The sequence below is a fragment of the Sciurus carolinensis genome, chromosome 6 (genome assembly GCF_902686445.1).
Source record: "Sciurus carolinensis chromosome 6, mSciCar1.2, whole genome shotgun sequence".
In the NCBI taxonomy this organism is placed as follows: Eukaryota; Metazoa; Chordata; class Mammalia; order Rodentia; family Sciuridae; genus Sciurus; species Sciurus carolinensis.
Genome location: NC_062218.1, coordinates 149807026 through 149820515, shown reverse-complemented (window position 1 = coordinate 149820515; position 13490 = coordinate 149807026). Strand labels below are relative to the sequence as shown.

The window sequence follows — 13490 nt, the reverse complement described above, 5'->3', positions numbered from 1 at the left end:
TTAATATTTCAGCCTGATGAGAATAAGATTAGGCACAAAGAGATTAAGTAAAGGTCACACAGCTAATGAGGTGCGGAGTCAGGATTCGGTCCCAGACGGTCTCTCCCCATGGATCATGCTCTGGATCAGCTCTCCACTGAACTGTGTCTACATTAAAAGCATCCCAGCAAAGATGACACCTGAGTCCTAGCAGTGGAACTGGGCATTGACTTGTTAAACCATTTTACGATGGAAAGTGACCCTCGTCGTTTTTGTTCCTGTTATTAAGGAAAGTGCTTATACTTAGTTGGTATGGTTATCTTGGGATCATTGTATCCATAAGGAGCCAGGAATCTTCTAAATCTTTGCTAGTTCCTTTTTTTTTTTAGTTTTTTTTTCCCCAATAAATAGGAAGTTTTAAAAGATCTATTTCTCACCAAAATAAAGCCACTCTTAGTTTAATGGATTTCAAATGCCCCCTTTCAACCACCTATAGAAATAAATATGTATTCTGGTTATAAATTCTGAAACATTTTGTTTATACTTAAAATTCTGACATAAAGTACTACTTGAGTGTACATTTAATCAAATTCACTGCCAAATGGTAAAGGTTGATGGACAGAAACAGGAACAATACATTAAGAATGAACTGGCCTTGAGTTGAATCATAGTGGCTGCTTTGAATTGTAATTATATCAGAATCACTTAATAAGTAAACAACAGACAGTGCATTATAAATTGCTTATATATGCAGCAGCAAACTTGTTATTTGACTGTCTTTCCAATTTCTCCCTTCTCTTTTTAGTTCCTTTGGTAAAGACCATGCTAGCTGAATACAATTTTTGGTTGTGAAGATGCATTAAAAGAACCTTCTTCAAAACTTTTTTTTTTTTTTTTGTACTGGGTATTGAACCCAGGGTTGCTTAACCATTGAGCTACTCCCCCAGCCCTTTTTTACATTTTATTTAGAGACAAGATCTCCACAAGTTACCAGGGACTGGCTGAATTGCTGAGCCTGACTTCGAACTCATGATCTTCCTGCCTTAGCCTCTCAAGCCACTGGGATTATAGGCATGAGCCACCACACCCTCTTTAAAGTTTCAAGTTAAAAAAAAAAATAAGTTTCAACATAGTACTACCACTTAAAATGCCATCTTGAGTTGTGCACTTTGGCTAATCTCTTTCCATTGACTATTTCATTTAATCTGCATAGTAACCTCTTGTGTAGGTATAAAGTCATCCCTACTTTACAAGTGGGGAAAAGGGGGATTTAAGAATTTAGAAAACAACAGGAAGTGTTGAGATTGGAATCAATTTATACTGCAAGTTCAGTCATTTTTAAAACTTTTCCCCAGCTTTCTTCAGGTTTAATTGGCAAATAAAATTGAATATCTGCATTGGGTGCAAAGGGATACTTGATCTAGGTATTGTGAAGTAACCTCCACAGACTAAGAAGGCGGTGATTTAACCATGTTATGGCAATTCATACACTTAGTTAATGAAAACAAGGTAAACTTGAAACTAAAGCTGTTTATTCAATTTAGTGCATACCTACTGATACCTTACCATTCTTGGGAAATCATAGGAAGAATAGGGAGAAATATAAATAAGTCAAAAAACAAATCAAGAGCATAGGAGGGTATTTATCACAAACAAACAAGCAAACAAACAAACAAACAAAGAAACAGGTGGGAGAGAGTTTGGAATGCTTATTTTAACCATCTCTCTCAATCTGAGACAATGAGAATATTATCGATTTTTTCCAGAATAATCTGAGCAACTCTCCATTGCCAAGTAAATGATAGTCACAGTCCTGGAGCATTGAGAAATCATAGTTCCTCTGATCACTCTGTCCTCACATTTTGAAGTTGCAGCGATCTTATGATCCAACTACTACCCAGGAGGAAAGTTGGAAATGCATTTGAATTAGGGTGCTCTTCAGCTTCCTTACAGGGCTAATTTAAATTGTTACTCTTCTAGGTCCAATTACTGATATTTTGAGCTTGTTGGTTAACTGTTATGTGCATCTATAACTCAACAATAGAACCAAAAATATCTGAGGACAACTTCTGAATCACAGTGTACTACATAGAAAATGATGATCTAAAATCCCCACCTAAAGTAAGTTTCTCGCTTTGGCTGTAGAGCACAGAAAGATGATCACAAGAAAAGAAACTTCTCCTTGACACATTTTCCTGGACCTTCCGCTTACATTCTTAATCACAAGTACCCGAAAGTGGATGTACTAACAATTATATTCTTGCAACCTACATGGATTTGTAGGGAATTAGCGCTTGATGGCTGAGGGTAGGAGGTGAGGGGGCTGGCATGGGCAGCCTTGGCTCTTCAGCCTAACCATTTTTAGCTAAGATTCAGAGAGCAAATTCATTGTACTAGGGGAATATTTTTCTTGAATAGCCTCAGGGACATTTTACTTGCTGCTCTCTTTGCCTCTAATATATTTTCTTCTGTTTTTTTTTTTTTTTTTTTTGCTTAGCTAGCTCCTATTCACCTTCAAATCTAAAACTGGAATTTATTTCTTAGCAAAGCCTTCCTTAATTCCTTTCTCAACAAACTTCTTCATAAAACTTTTTGTAATCGTGATATTTATTTGTGCTACTTTATAATCAGGGTCTTCCTTTCTTTTTTGAATATAAGCACCATGAGGTAAGTACATGCTCTTTTTTCAAATTGGTGGATTTTAATTATACAAGTGTGATTTATTGTGATATTTGTACTTGTATATGATGTAATATGATCAGTTTTATTGCCTAGTATCTCCCCTTTATGTTCCTACCCCTTTCCTCCAGTGCATGTCCTCCAACGGTGTCCCTTTTACTTTCATGAGATGTTTTTATTTACCTATTTACTCTCGAGCTTCCACATATAAGAGAAAACATAGAATCCTTGACTTTATGAGTCTGTCTTATTTCACTTAACATTATGTTCTCCAGTTCCATCCAGTTATCTGCAAGTGACAAAATTTTGTTCTTCTTTGTGGCTAAGTAAGCTTCCAGCGTGTATATATCACATTTTGTATATGTATTCACGTGCTGATGGATTTTCTTCTCATTATGTTCAAAAAGATGAATACAAAGTGCTTTGACAACTTAGAAACATGTGTTTTATAATGCATGATGGATGGATGGATGGATGGATGGATGGATGGATGGTTGCATAAGGAAAAGCCAGTCCAAACCACGTTAGTTTTTTTATTTGCTTCATTCCGAGGTCTCTGTTCTGCTTTAACCTCAAACTGAAGCCATCACTTCTTCCTCAAAAACAAATAAGAGCAAGGAAAAATGGGATTAATGCATTTCATGGAGTTAGAAACTCCAAATGTAAAATATATCTCTTCATAAATGATTTCTATGCATGTATGAGTTTGTCATGATGAATCCCACTGGGAGGAGTTTAAAAGCAGAGATTGTCAAAGTTCCTACAGTTACATGAAGCCTGTAAGAAACCACTTTATATATAAGGATGCACATACACTGAAAATAAATTGGTAGAAAAAAGATTGATAATGGCTAAAAGCAACCATGATCATAATGCCAGAATTGGTTCTTTTAACATTAAATAAAATATGGTTTGGACTGGCTTTTCCTTATGCAATTGGAATTCGAATGATAAACCAGAGTGGCACTCCTGGTATCAGCTTAATTGCTCATGATTTATTGTCATTTTTACATATTGGTAGATGTGATATTCTAACTTTGTTAGAGATTTTTGCATCACAAGGAGGATTGGATTGTACTATTTTCTTTTTGGATAATGTGTTTGTCAGGAATTGGTCTTGGAGTTATGCTGGCCTCAAAAAAATGAAATCAAGACATTGCCTTTCCTCTGTTTTCTGAAAATGTTTGCATGAAATTGTTTGCGTTAAAATGTTTGCATGGTACTTTTTTTCTCTCTTGACTGTGTGATAAAATTCACAAGTAAAGTCATCTGGGTCTGGCACTTTTTTGAGGAAGTTTTGGATAGCTTTAGACTTCAAATAGATATAGTGCTTTTACAGATAGAATTTTCTATTTCTTCTTGTGTTGTTCTTGGTAAGTTGCTTAAGATGTTTTTTTCATTTTCTTCGAAGATGTAGAAATTTGCATGAAGTTGTTCGTAGTATTCATTTAGTTTCTTTTTCATGCCCAAAGTGTCTGTAGTGATAACCTCTTTTTCTTCTTCATCTTGGAGTTTGGCCTTTCTCTCTCTCTCTCTGTCTCTCTCTCTTTCTCTCTCTGATAAGTGTTGCTACATGTTTGTCAATTGTAGTATTTTCCAAGAACTATCTTTTGGCTCTGGTAGTTTTCTCTGTCTTCAATATTTTCATTAAATTTTTTTTCTAGTTCTATCTAATTTTGGAAAAGAAGGTGAAAACATTCTAACTAACTCTGTGTAATTATTTTTAATTCTGTAAATATTTGCTTCATGTCTCTTTAGGCTATTATTTGTGGTATTCACATTGATTATCTTTATGACTTACTGATGAACTTTCCCTTCTATCATTATGAAATTTCTCTTTTTATTGTTTCTCTTGTAACTTTTTTTTTTTGGCTCACCCATATTTTATTTCATGTTAAAAGAACCAATTCTGGCATTATGATCATGGTTGCTTTTAGCCATTATCAATCTTTTTCTACCAATTTATTTTCAGTGTATGTGCATTCTTATATAGAAAGTGGTTTCTTACAGGCTTCATGTAACTGTAGGAACTTTGACAATCTCTGCTTTTAAATTAGACCAGACTTGGCAAACTGTGACCCATGGGCCAAATCTAGTCATGTCCTTTTCGTATAGCCCACATGCTCAAAATAATTATTACCTCTTTAAAGAGTTGCAAAAATTAATGGGAAACTTTAGACCTGAACTTGCTATTAAATGACACTAAAATTTGATAGCTTTTCACCCTTTCCTTCACTGGATACTCTTAAACTCGTACTTACTTCCAGACAAATCACAGTCTTGTGATCTTATATGGAGTTTTCATTCAATTTTTCAATCAAATATCTTTCATATGTTTTTCATAAAACAATCAAGCCTCATTACGTAATTTTATCTTATTTGCTTTAGTCGTTCCTTATGTCAGTCATTTCTGCATTCCCATGCTGAAACAAAAAACAAAACAAAAATCTGTTGCAAAATTAACCTTTAATAAATTTTGTAATGATATCCACACATTTAATCTAAATTTTTAACAAAAAGTTTGCATGGCATATAAGAATAACCCTGCCACATACACATCAACTCATTAATAAAATACTTATTTTATAAAGTTATTCAACCGTCTATAGATCCACATGAACCTTTAACTTTGAACTACTAATCAATATGATTATCTATTGACTTTCAAAAGAAGATGTTTTTTGGAAGTGAAACATTAATAACTGATATTTTTAAAATGTTCTATATACCAATTAATATTTGATTTATTTTTATGCAGTAGTTCATATAATTGTCAAAATTACTATTAATGTTCCCATTTTCAGATGAGAAACACGAATTGTAGAGAAGGTATGCAACTTCGCCTAAGTTACACAGAGGAATAGAGCCAGAATTTAGGCCCAGGCTGTTGGATTCCAGTGCCTGAAATCTTAACAACCACCCTTGGATCAGGAAATTACTGAAAGAGCACTGTATTTTGGGACAGGAGACCTAAGTGAGAGTCACTGGCTAGGGACACAGAATGGAGGAGATAGACCAGGTAGTCACTAGGTGTTCTTTTAGTCCAAAATTTTATCATTATTCTTGCTTTACTAAATATCTAATGATTTCTATACAAGGATGAGATGAGGAGAACCATAAATACTATCACACAGACCTTTTTATCAAGATCCTAGATAAATATTTTTGCATCTGAGTAAGTGACGGAAGTGAGCTTTGAGCACAGCTCTGTCTGCCCCAGAGGTGGCTTCATGGGATTGGGTTTGGACAGGTGCACAGGACCCCATGATTAGAGGAATTTCACACTGGAGTAATGCCCTGCTGGCACTGCTCTGAAAGTCTTAATTTCTGAGCAAGGGAACCCATATTTTAGTTTTGCAACCCACACATTATGGCTCTAATCCTACTCCCAGTCCTTCTGGAATAGTCTTGAAATGCTTCACAGATAGCCCAACGTTTGCCTTAGAAGTTAGGGCTAGAAGTTGCTCTGGTGTGGGGACACAATCTGATTCAGTCCCCTGTCAGAGCAACGGAGCATCAATAGATGCTATTTTGATTTGGTGGTGCATTCTTTGTCCCTTGCCTTTGGTACTCTAGAAGAGAATTTTTCCCTTACATCTTATTGATGTCTGTGGGTCAGTACCTGTTATTCTCCAAGTAGAGAAATAATGAAACATTTTTACTTAGATCTTACTTAGAGAAAGAGACATTTCTTAATTTGTTGTCCTCATTTGCTCTCCGGGCATCATTCCTAAGGCTAGCATTATGAATTCTTTGTTGGCCACGATACTGTGTTTTCTAACCCACGTGAGAATTCAGAATTTGTATTCCAAATAGAACAAGGCCTGATTCCACCCTGTGAAACAATTTTGCATTCAATTTCTTCTTACTCCCACCCCACCCCACCCCAGGAGAGTATCTCAGTGACTCAAGAAATTAAATGGAAGTTTTTCTGTGAAGTAGATAGCCTATTAACCCTTATCTAATATTACAGATTTTTAAAACATCTGCCTTGGTAAATTGACCTTCCATTCTCAGAAAAAATATGGGGGGCAGGGCTTGCCATTTTAAAACATATGCTCCTGCTTGACAAAGTTAGTTCAAGCAAAACTGTCAAATGCCAATGTGCAGAGTATTAAAATTGCAACAAAATGTCAGGAGAAATGGGAAAAACCACTGAATTTAAGAAAATCTGTCATGAAGACCGCATTGCATGTTTCTCTCTGCTAAGTTAGGGTGACATATGGAAGTTTAAAAATATAACCTAATGATGTGTCTTTGTGGCAAGACATTTACATAACCTAATTGCCATAGAACTGCCTCTGCTGGTTAATTCATTAGGATCATGAAAGAAGGTATTCCTCAGAACCGAGCAGGAATGAGTTCTGTCCAACAACACTGACAGCCCCTGAAACATAAATTTTCTATTTTTGCTTCTTCTTTGAAGCCTAAACAGATGCACATGATTAAGTATAGTGTAATATTTTGAACCATTTTTCTTGGCACACGGGTGTTGGTGTAGGAACTTGATGAGTATGAGACAGTGCTGAAGCCCCTTTAGTACAAGGAGCCTGGACTTCCAGACCTGGGAGGAAGGAGATGGTACAAGTTGCCAAGAGCTGGTCACTGTAAGAAGGATATGTGGCCGGGTTCCACCTAAGCTTTGCTAACTTTTACATTTTGAAGCAGCCTCAGGTTTACAAGACGTGACAAAGAGAGTAGAGAGTTCCCTCACGCTCCTCATCCAGCCTTCCCTCAACATTTCACATAAACATATATAAAACTGAAAAAATTCAATGGTGGTAAAATCCCGTTAATAAGCCTTTATTTAGATTTCACTGTGTTTTCCACTATCATCCTTTTCCTGTTTCAGAATCTAGTCCAGGGGCTGGGGAGATAACTCAGTTGATAGAGTGCTTGCCTTGTAAGAACAAGGCCCTGGGTTCGATCCCCAGCACCCCCCCCCAAAAAAAAAAAAAAAAAAAAAAAAAAAAAAAAAAAAAACTACAGAATCTAGTCCAGAATCTTGCATTGATTTATATCACCTTTTTAGTCTCCCTTAATATGTCTCTCAAGTTTTCTTTTTGTCCCATGCCCCTGACACTTTAGAAGAATACTACTGGGCTAGTATTTTTTGAGAATGCCCCTCAATTTCAGTTTGTCTGATATTTTTCCATGGGCAGGTTAGTCCTCTTGAAGGAAGCACACAAAATTGAGCAATTAAGGGCAGCAGATAACATGCCTCCACTGATATATTCACATTTGACTGTATAAAGTCCAATATAGTTAAGCCGTTATAATTGGTCATGTAAGCTTGGGCTATAAGTGTATCATATGCCAGTTTATTTCAGACTTTCTTTAAAGGAAACTAGCACCAAGTAAAAAGTGTTGGGTACAATGCTTTATATACATTGCTAAATTTTATGGTCAAACAACCCTATGTAGTATGAATGTTTATTATTATAATTATCATTATCTTGGGATTGAAAAAATTTAAGCTCAGGAAAATTTTAGTGATGTTCTAGTTGCATTACTCTTAATGTCTCTGGAAAACATCAATTATTCTAAATCTTTCCAAATCCAAAGTGCATACTATTTACTTTTTAAGCAAAAAAAAAGTTTAGTTCTTATAATTTTTTCTTACTTGAGAGAAGACCATGACAAATATTAGAATTAAGATGTATTCTAGGGAGTTTTGAGTTATTCTAGAAATTGATATGTTGGTGAAATCACCTTTGAAAAAAGATTCCATGAATTGATGTTGGTCAAAACATACTCCCAAACAATTCCTTAATCCCTCCATCTTCTCTGCCTGTCCATCTCTTTTCCTCTCCTGTCTCTTTCTCCCTCCCCCTCTCCCCATATACATTCACAGGCACACATTCTGTCTGCCTGCAGAGATAATATCAAATATGAGATCTGTGAAGGATTATGCTTACGAAACAAATCCCATTGATTTATGCTTCAGTACGAAGATGATATTTAGTCAAGGTTCAATTTTTTTTCTCACACTTTTAACATGATTCAGCAAAGTAAAGAATTTGGGAAGAGTATTTTAGAAGTTTAGTTGTCTACAATTTGACATGGTGAACAAGTTAAGGTCAGTTCTGAGGCACCCACTAAACTGGACCATCTGGATAATTACAAACACTTAAAACCTTAACTTTTAATGGTTTCAGCCTCAACTTGGGTGCATCAAATTCTGGAACTGCTTCCTTTGTCTGGTATTATAAGAAAGCGCACTGAATTGAGAGTTATATATTCTCTAGTTTAACAATCCAATTTTACAGATAAGTAATCAATATTTTCCAGGTCATTGATCTGGTTAATGACAGAATCAGGGCTAGAACATCTGTGTTATAAGTCATTTTCTCCTTGATAGCCCATGATTTTGAAAAAAATATTCATTGAAATAAATAAAGCCTTCAATTACATTTATTTTCGATATATGCACCATGTGAATATTGTATGCAACATTTTTGCCACAACTACCAAAGATAAAGTGAAATTATTATCTCCAGGAATATTATATCTGATTAATAACATGAATATTAATCAACATGCTGCCAGTGAGGGTGGCTGAAGATTAGGTGATGCAGTAACTTTATGCTATTTTATCAGCAGGAGAAAGAGTTTTAAAAACTGCTAGGACATTATCTGATTTTTAGGGTGATTTTTATGTGACATGAGAATTACTAGAGGCATAGTAGCCAATGCATCTCCCATCATACCTCTTCTAGAGTTAGAATTAATCAAGAATGTTATGTGTTTCCATTGGAAAATTTTTGTGCCAGCAAAAGTGACTTATATAATAAAAAGCCAGCATCCTAAGCAAATTTTACTTCTCAGTTTAAAAAAAATGTGAATCATTTATTATTTGTTATAAGTAATAAGTTTATGAAATGGTATGTCTTTAAATTATTATTTTTAAAGCCTTCTACTGACAGCTTTGATGAATGCAGTTTTGCATGTCTTTTCTGCTGAGTCTTTCAGAAATGTTTTTATAAGTGAGAGCAAGAGACTGGCAGTCCATTTATACAATATTCATTACTTTATACACCAAAAAAATACCTTTAGAAGAATATGTATTCAACGGAATTTTCTATTATCTCAAATCTTCCTATGCATTCTTAGTTATTTACTTCAAGTGAAAGAAGAGCAACTTTTAATTTAAAGAACATGTGCTTAGTTTGTGACCCCAAATCATAGCTTTATTGTTTATATTGGGACCCATCTATGTTTTGGATGCTTTCTTTCAAAGCCTGTTGTCGTCTCTGTGTGTTAGTTTTATAGGGTATAGTTGAAATTAAATCCACAGGCTATTAGACTTTGTGTATTTATATATACCAGGACTTAATGGTCTTAGGTTTATTGTTTAAAAGCATGACATTTAAAAATATTTCTAGGTACCTCAGTTGTGAGTAGCTTAACTATTTAAACCAACAGTTTATTATGTTATGTTGCATTTGATTTTAGAGTTTCTAGTTTTCAGTGTTAAGTTTAAACTTACCATCCTTAAACTAATGAAAATAGATTGGCATGAAGAATGAACTTTTTCAGATCAGTTTACATGGAATTTATTACATGCTTCAGCATAAAAACAGAAAAATCTGAGCAGTGATTCACATTAGTAGTGTATGGATTCTTTATGGTATAGACACCTTGCACTCGGTATTTGCACCAATGAATTAATATACATGTTCTTTGAAATCCAGAGTCTTAGCTTTGAGAAAAAAATTACAGTTTGAATCATAAACCTTAGAAAAGTTTCATATTACTTCTGTAATCTCAAAGGATACATTCTCAATAGTGCAAACAGATCACTTAAATAATTTGTTCTTAGGGATCAAATTCCTCAGCTTATCCTTCATTTGTGCGTCAAATTCAAATTTCATTTTTTAGTGGTTTTGTTTTGGAAAATTTTTATGCCAACTCTCCAAACAGACATTTATTATAAGATACAATGTAGCCTTATATTGTCAATGCAGATCAGTTGAATAGTTTATCCTTTTGTCAAATTATTCAACTGAATACATCTGACAGACAAATTGTTCAATTGATCTGAGCAAACCAGAATGTATGAGGCTGGTGAAAGCTTCAATGATTATAGCTGCTCACTTCCCCAAGGGAGATTTGGTGGTGTTGGTACTCAACTGAGAACCTGCTCAGACACAGGAAGTCCCATGTGGGGGTGAATAAACCTCTTATACCAACAACCCCAGCGTGATTAACATACCTTGTTAGAAGGAGCAGTCTCCAGATTTGCACCATGGGGAATACCAGGACAGCAGGCCAAGTAAACATTGCCACACGATTAAAGAAGGGACAATTTATTTTAATGACAAAATATTACGTTTGTATTTCATAATGAGATACAAACACAAACATATGAAATTGTCTTATCATCCTCCCTCTCATTGTCCAGGGATAACAATCTAAGAGACTGTGTGACCTTTAGAGCTATATTCGACACGGGCTTTTCTGTATCATGAGCATCCTGTACAGTCGGTACTGATAGATGGACTCACTGTTTTCAATACGTCCGTAGCTGTTCATCAGATTGCTGTGCCCTGAATTCTTTAGTCATTCTTCTGTTCATTATGTTTTATGTCTTCTCTAAGTTTTCCCTCTCACAGACAGTGGACCAATAAAGAACATCTTACACCTGTTTTTGTACTCCTTTGGTTTTTATAGGATATTCAATTGAGAACTGGACTTACTGATGGAATGCAACGTTTATAAAACTTTTATAGATATCATCAAATTTCTAAAGAATTCCATAAATTGAAAATTTACATTGTATTTTATCAATATTATAAAAAAAAAATTTTGCCAGCCTGATGAGTAGAGACAGTTTTTCTCCATTTAACCTGTGTTTTCCCTAGTCACAAGTGAATTTGAACACTTCTTCAAGTACTTATTAGATACTCATATTTTTCTTCTATCATTTTTTGCCTGTTATGCTCATCCTTTTATCATTTTCAATTTTTCATTCTTTATGTTTGATTTGGAGAATATTAATATTCATTCTCTCTCTCTAATACTGGGAATGGAACCCAGAGGTGCTTTATCACTGAGATACATCTCTGCACCTTTATCTTTTGATAAGAGTCTCATTAAGTTGCGAAGACTGGCCTGAAACTGGCCATCCTCCTGTCTCAGCCTCCTGAGTAGCTAGGATTACAGGTGTGCACCACCACACCCAATCCTTTGTACTTTATTTAGAAAGAATGTCTTTCACTTCTTCCCAGTTGTCTTCTCACCTGGTTCCTGATGAATTTCATCCTAGCATAGTAGTATTTTTTTAATGCTGTCTCATCAGCTTGTCTTTGTGCTTTTCGACTTTTAAGCTTTGAGTTTTTCTTATGATATTTCACTATCCCAAGTTAATAAAAATATTTTCTTATATATTTTTGTATTTTCTTCCAATGTATTGGTATAACCCAGTGTTCCGTAACAAGTGGAGCTCCTGGACTTTGACAGGATTCTGTGTGGCAGGCAGCTTGCTGGGATGTATGAGGAATAAGGCCTGTTCGCTGTTAACCAAAGGACTGTAAGGGGTTGGTGCAAATTTAGCACAAGTGTAGAGTATCCTGGTGCCAGGCTAAGTTCCTCTTTCATCTTCTAGACTGGCTTTGCTGTGGAGAGAACTGGATAATACTGAAAATTATTTAAGTGATTCCTGTGGCATTAAATCATAGTAAGGGTCCTTGGGGCTGAGAAATTTTATGAGGGAAATCATGTCACTACTGCAGATGTTGGTAAAGTTCACTGGACAAGATGAATCTCTGAGACTGCCTAGGCAAAGTGCAAAGCTCCTATGGGTGAAATGATGCTGGGTGCACTGTGTCAAAACACAGACTCGTGGGCACGACTAGTGATCATATTAGCAGAAGAATTTGGACATGAAGAGAGAGAAGCAGAAAAGAAACAATTTGAGTAGGAAGTGCTTAAGAAATACCTAGTGAAGTCCAGAGATCCTTCTGCATCCTATCACCTTCCGAATATGTAGGCCCATGTATTGCATTGCACGCCACTTGCATGCACGCAGGCATGTGTGCACATATTTTCACACTCTCACATGTACGAGAGGTAGCAGCTGTGGAAAGCTCATCTGTGGCAGGCAGTGTTCCAGACTTCCCAATGTTGTACTTGACTTATGTCACTTCATGCCTGTAATAAGTGTATGAACTCCAGGTATTGTTACTGCTTTCGGGGGCAAGGACACAGACTCGTGGACAAGGTAAACAACTTACCTAGGCTGGTGCAGCTAAGTGGAAGTGAGGAAGGAAGTTTGGAGAGACACTTCCATCCCACAGCCTTGACTTGAACTGCCAAGTACCTCCCAACAACTCAGCAGCAAAAGAATGTCACAGGCAACATCTGGGTAGCCCCTCATTGTCTACGAGATAATTTTGTAGTCTTCATCATGCTTAATTATCCCAACTATCTGCTACAGTTCCAGAGTGGACTTTTGTTCCCTAATTTTATAAAGAGGGCGAACTGAGGTACAGAATTTATAAATCAGCTGTCAAAGGACACATAAAAAGTAGGTGCCAACACCCAAAACAGATATTTGGATTTTCTTCCTAAGGTGATAATTTCATTTTCTCCCTAACAATGGCAACAACCACCACCACTTAGGAAGAACAAGGATAAAACTTAACAAAACTTCTTAAATGTAACAACTGAAGTGTCAATGCAGCAGTACACTTCTAATTTAAACTCTATTTCCCCCACAGAGACTGGATTTACCTGCCATTTTGCTAATCCCTCTGCTCTTTTATTGGGAAATGTCACTGAAGGACTGCACTCCTATACTCTGATACTCTTATGTCTAATGCCAGTGTCCC

At 35.8% G+C, this 13490-nt stretch overlaps 1 protein-coding gene across 1 annotated transcript in view; it reads left to right on the top strand.

Moving 5' to 3' along the window:
- The window catches only part of Gabrb2 (gamma-aminobutyric acid type A receptor subunit beta2), a 238976-nt gene that overhangs the window by 130794 nt on the left and 94692 nt on the right, over positions 1-13490 (top strand).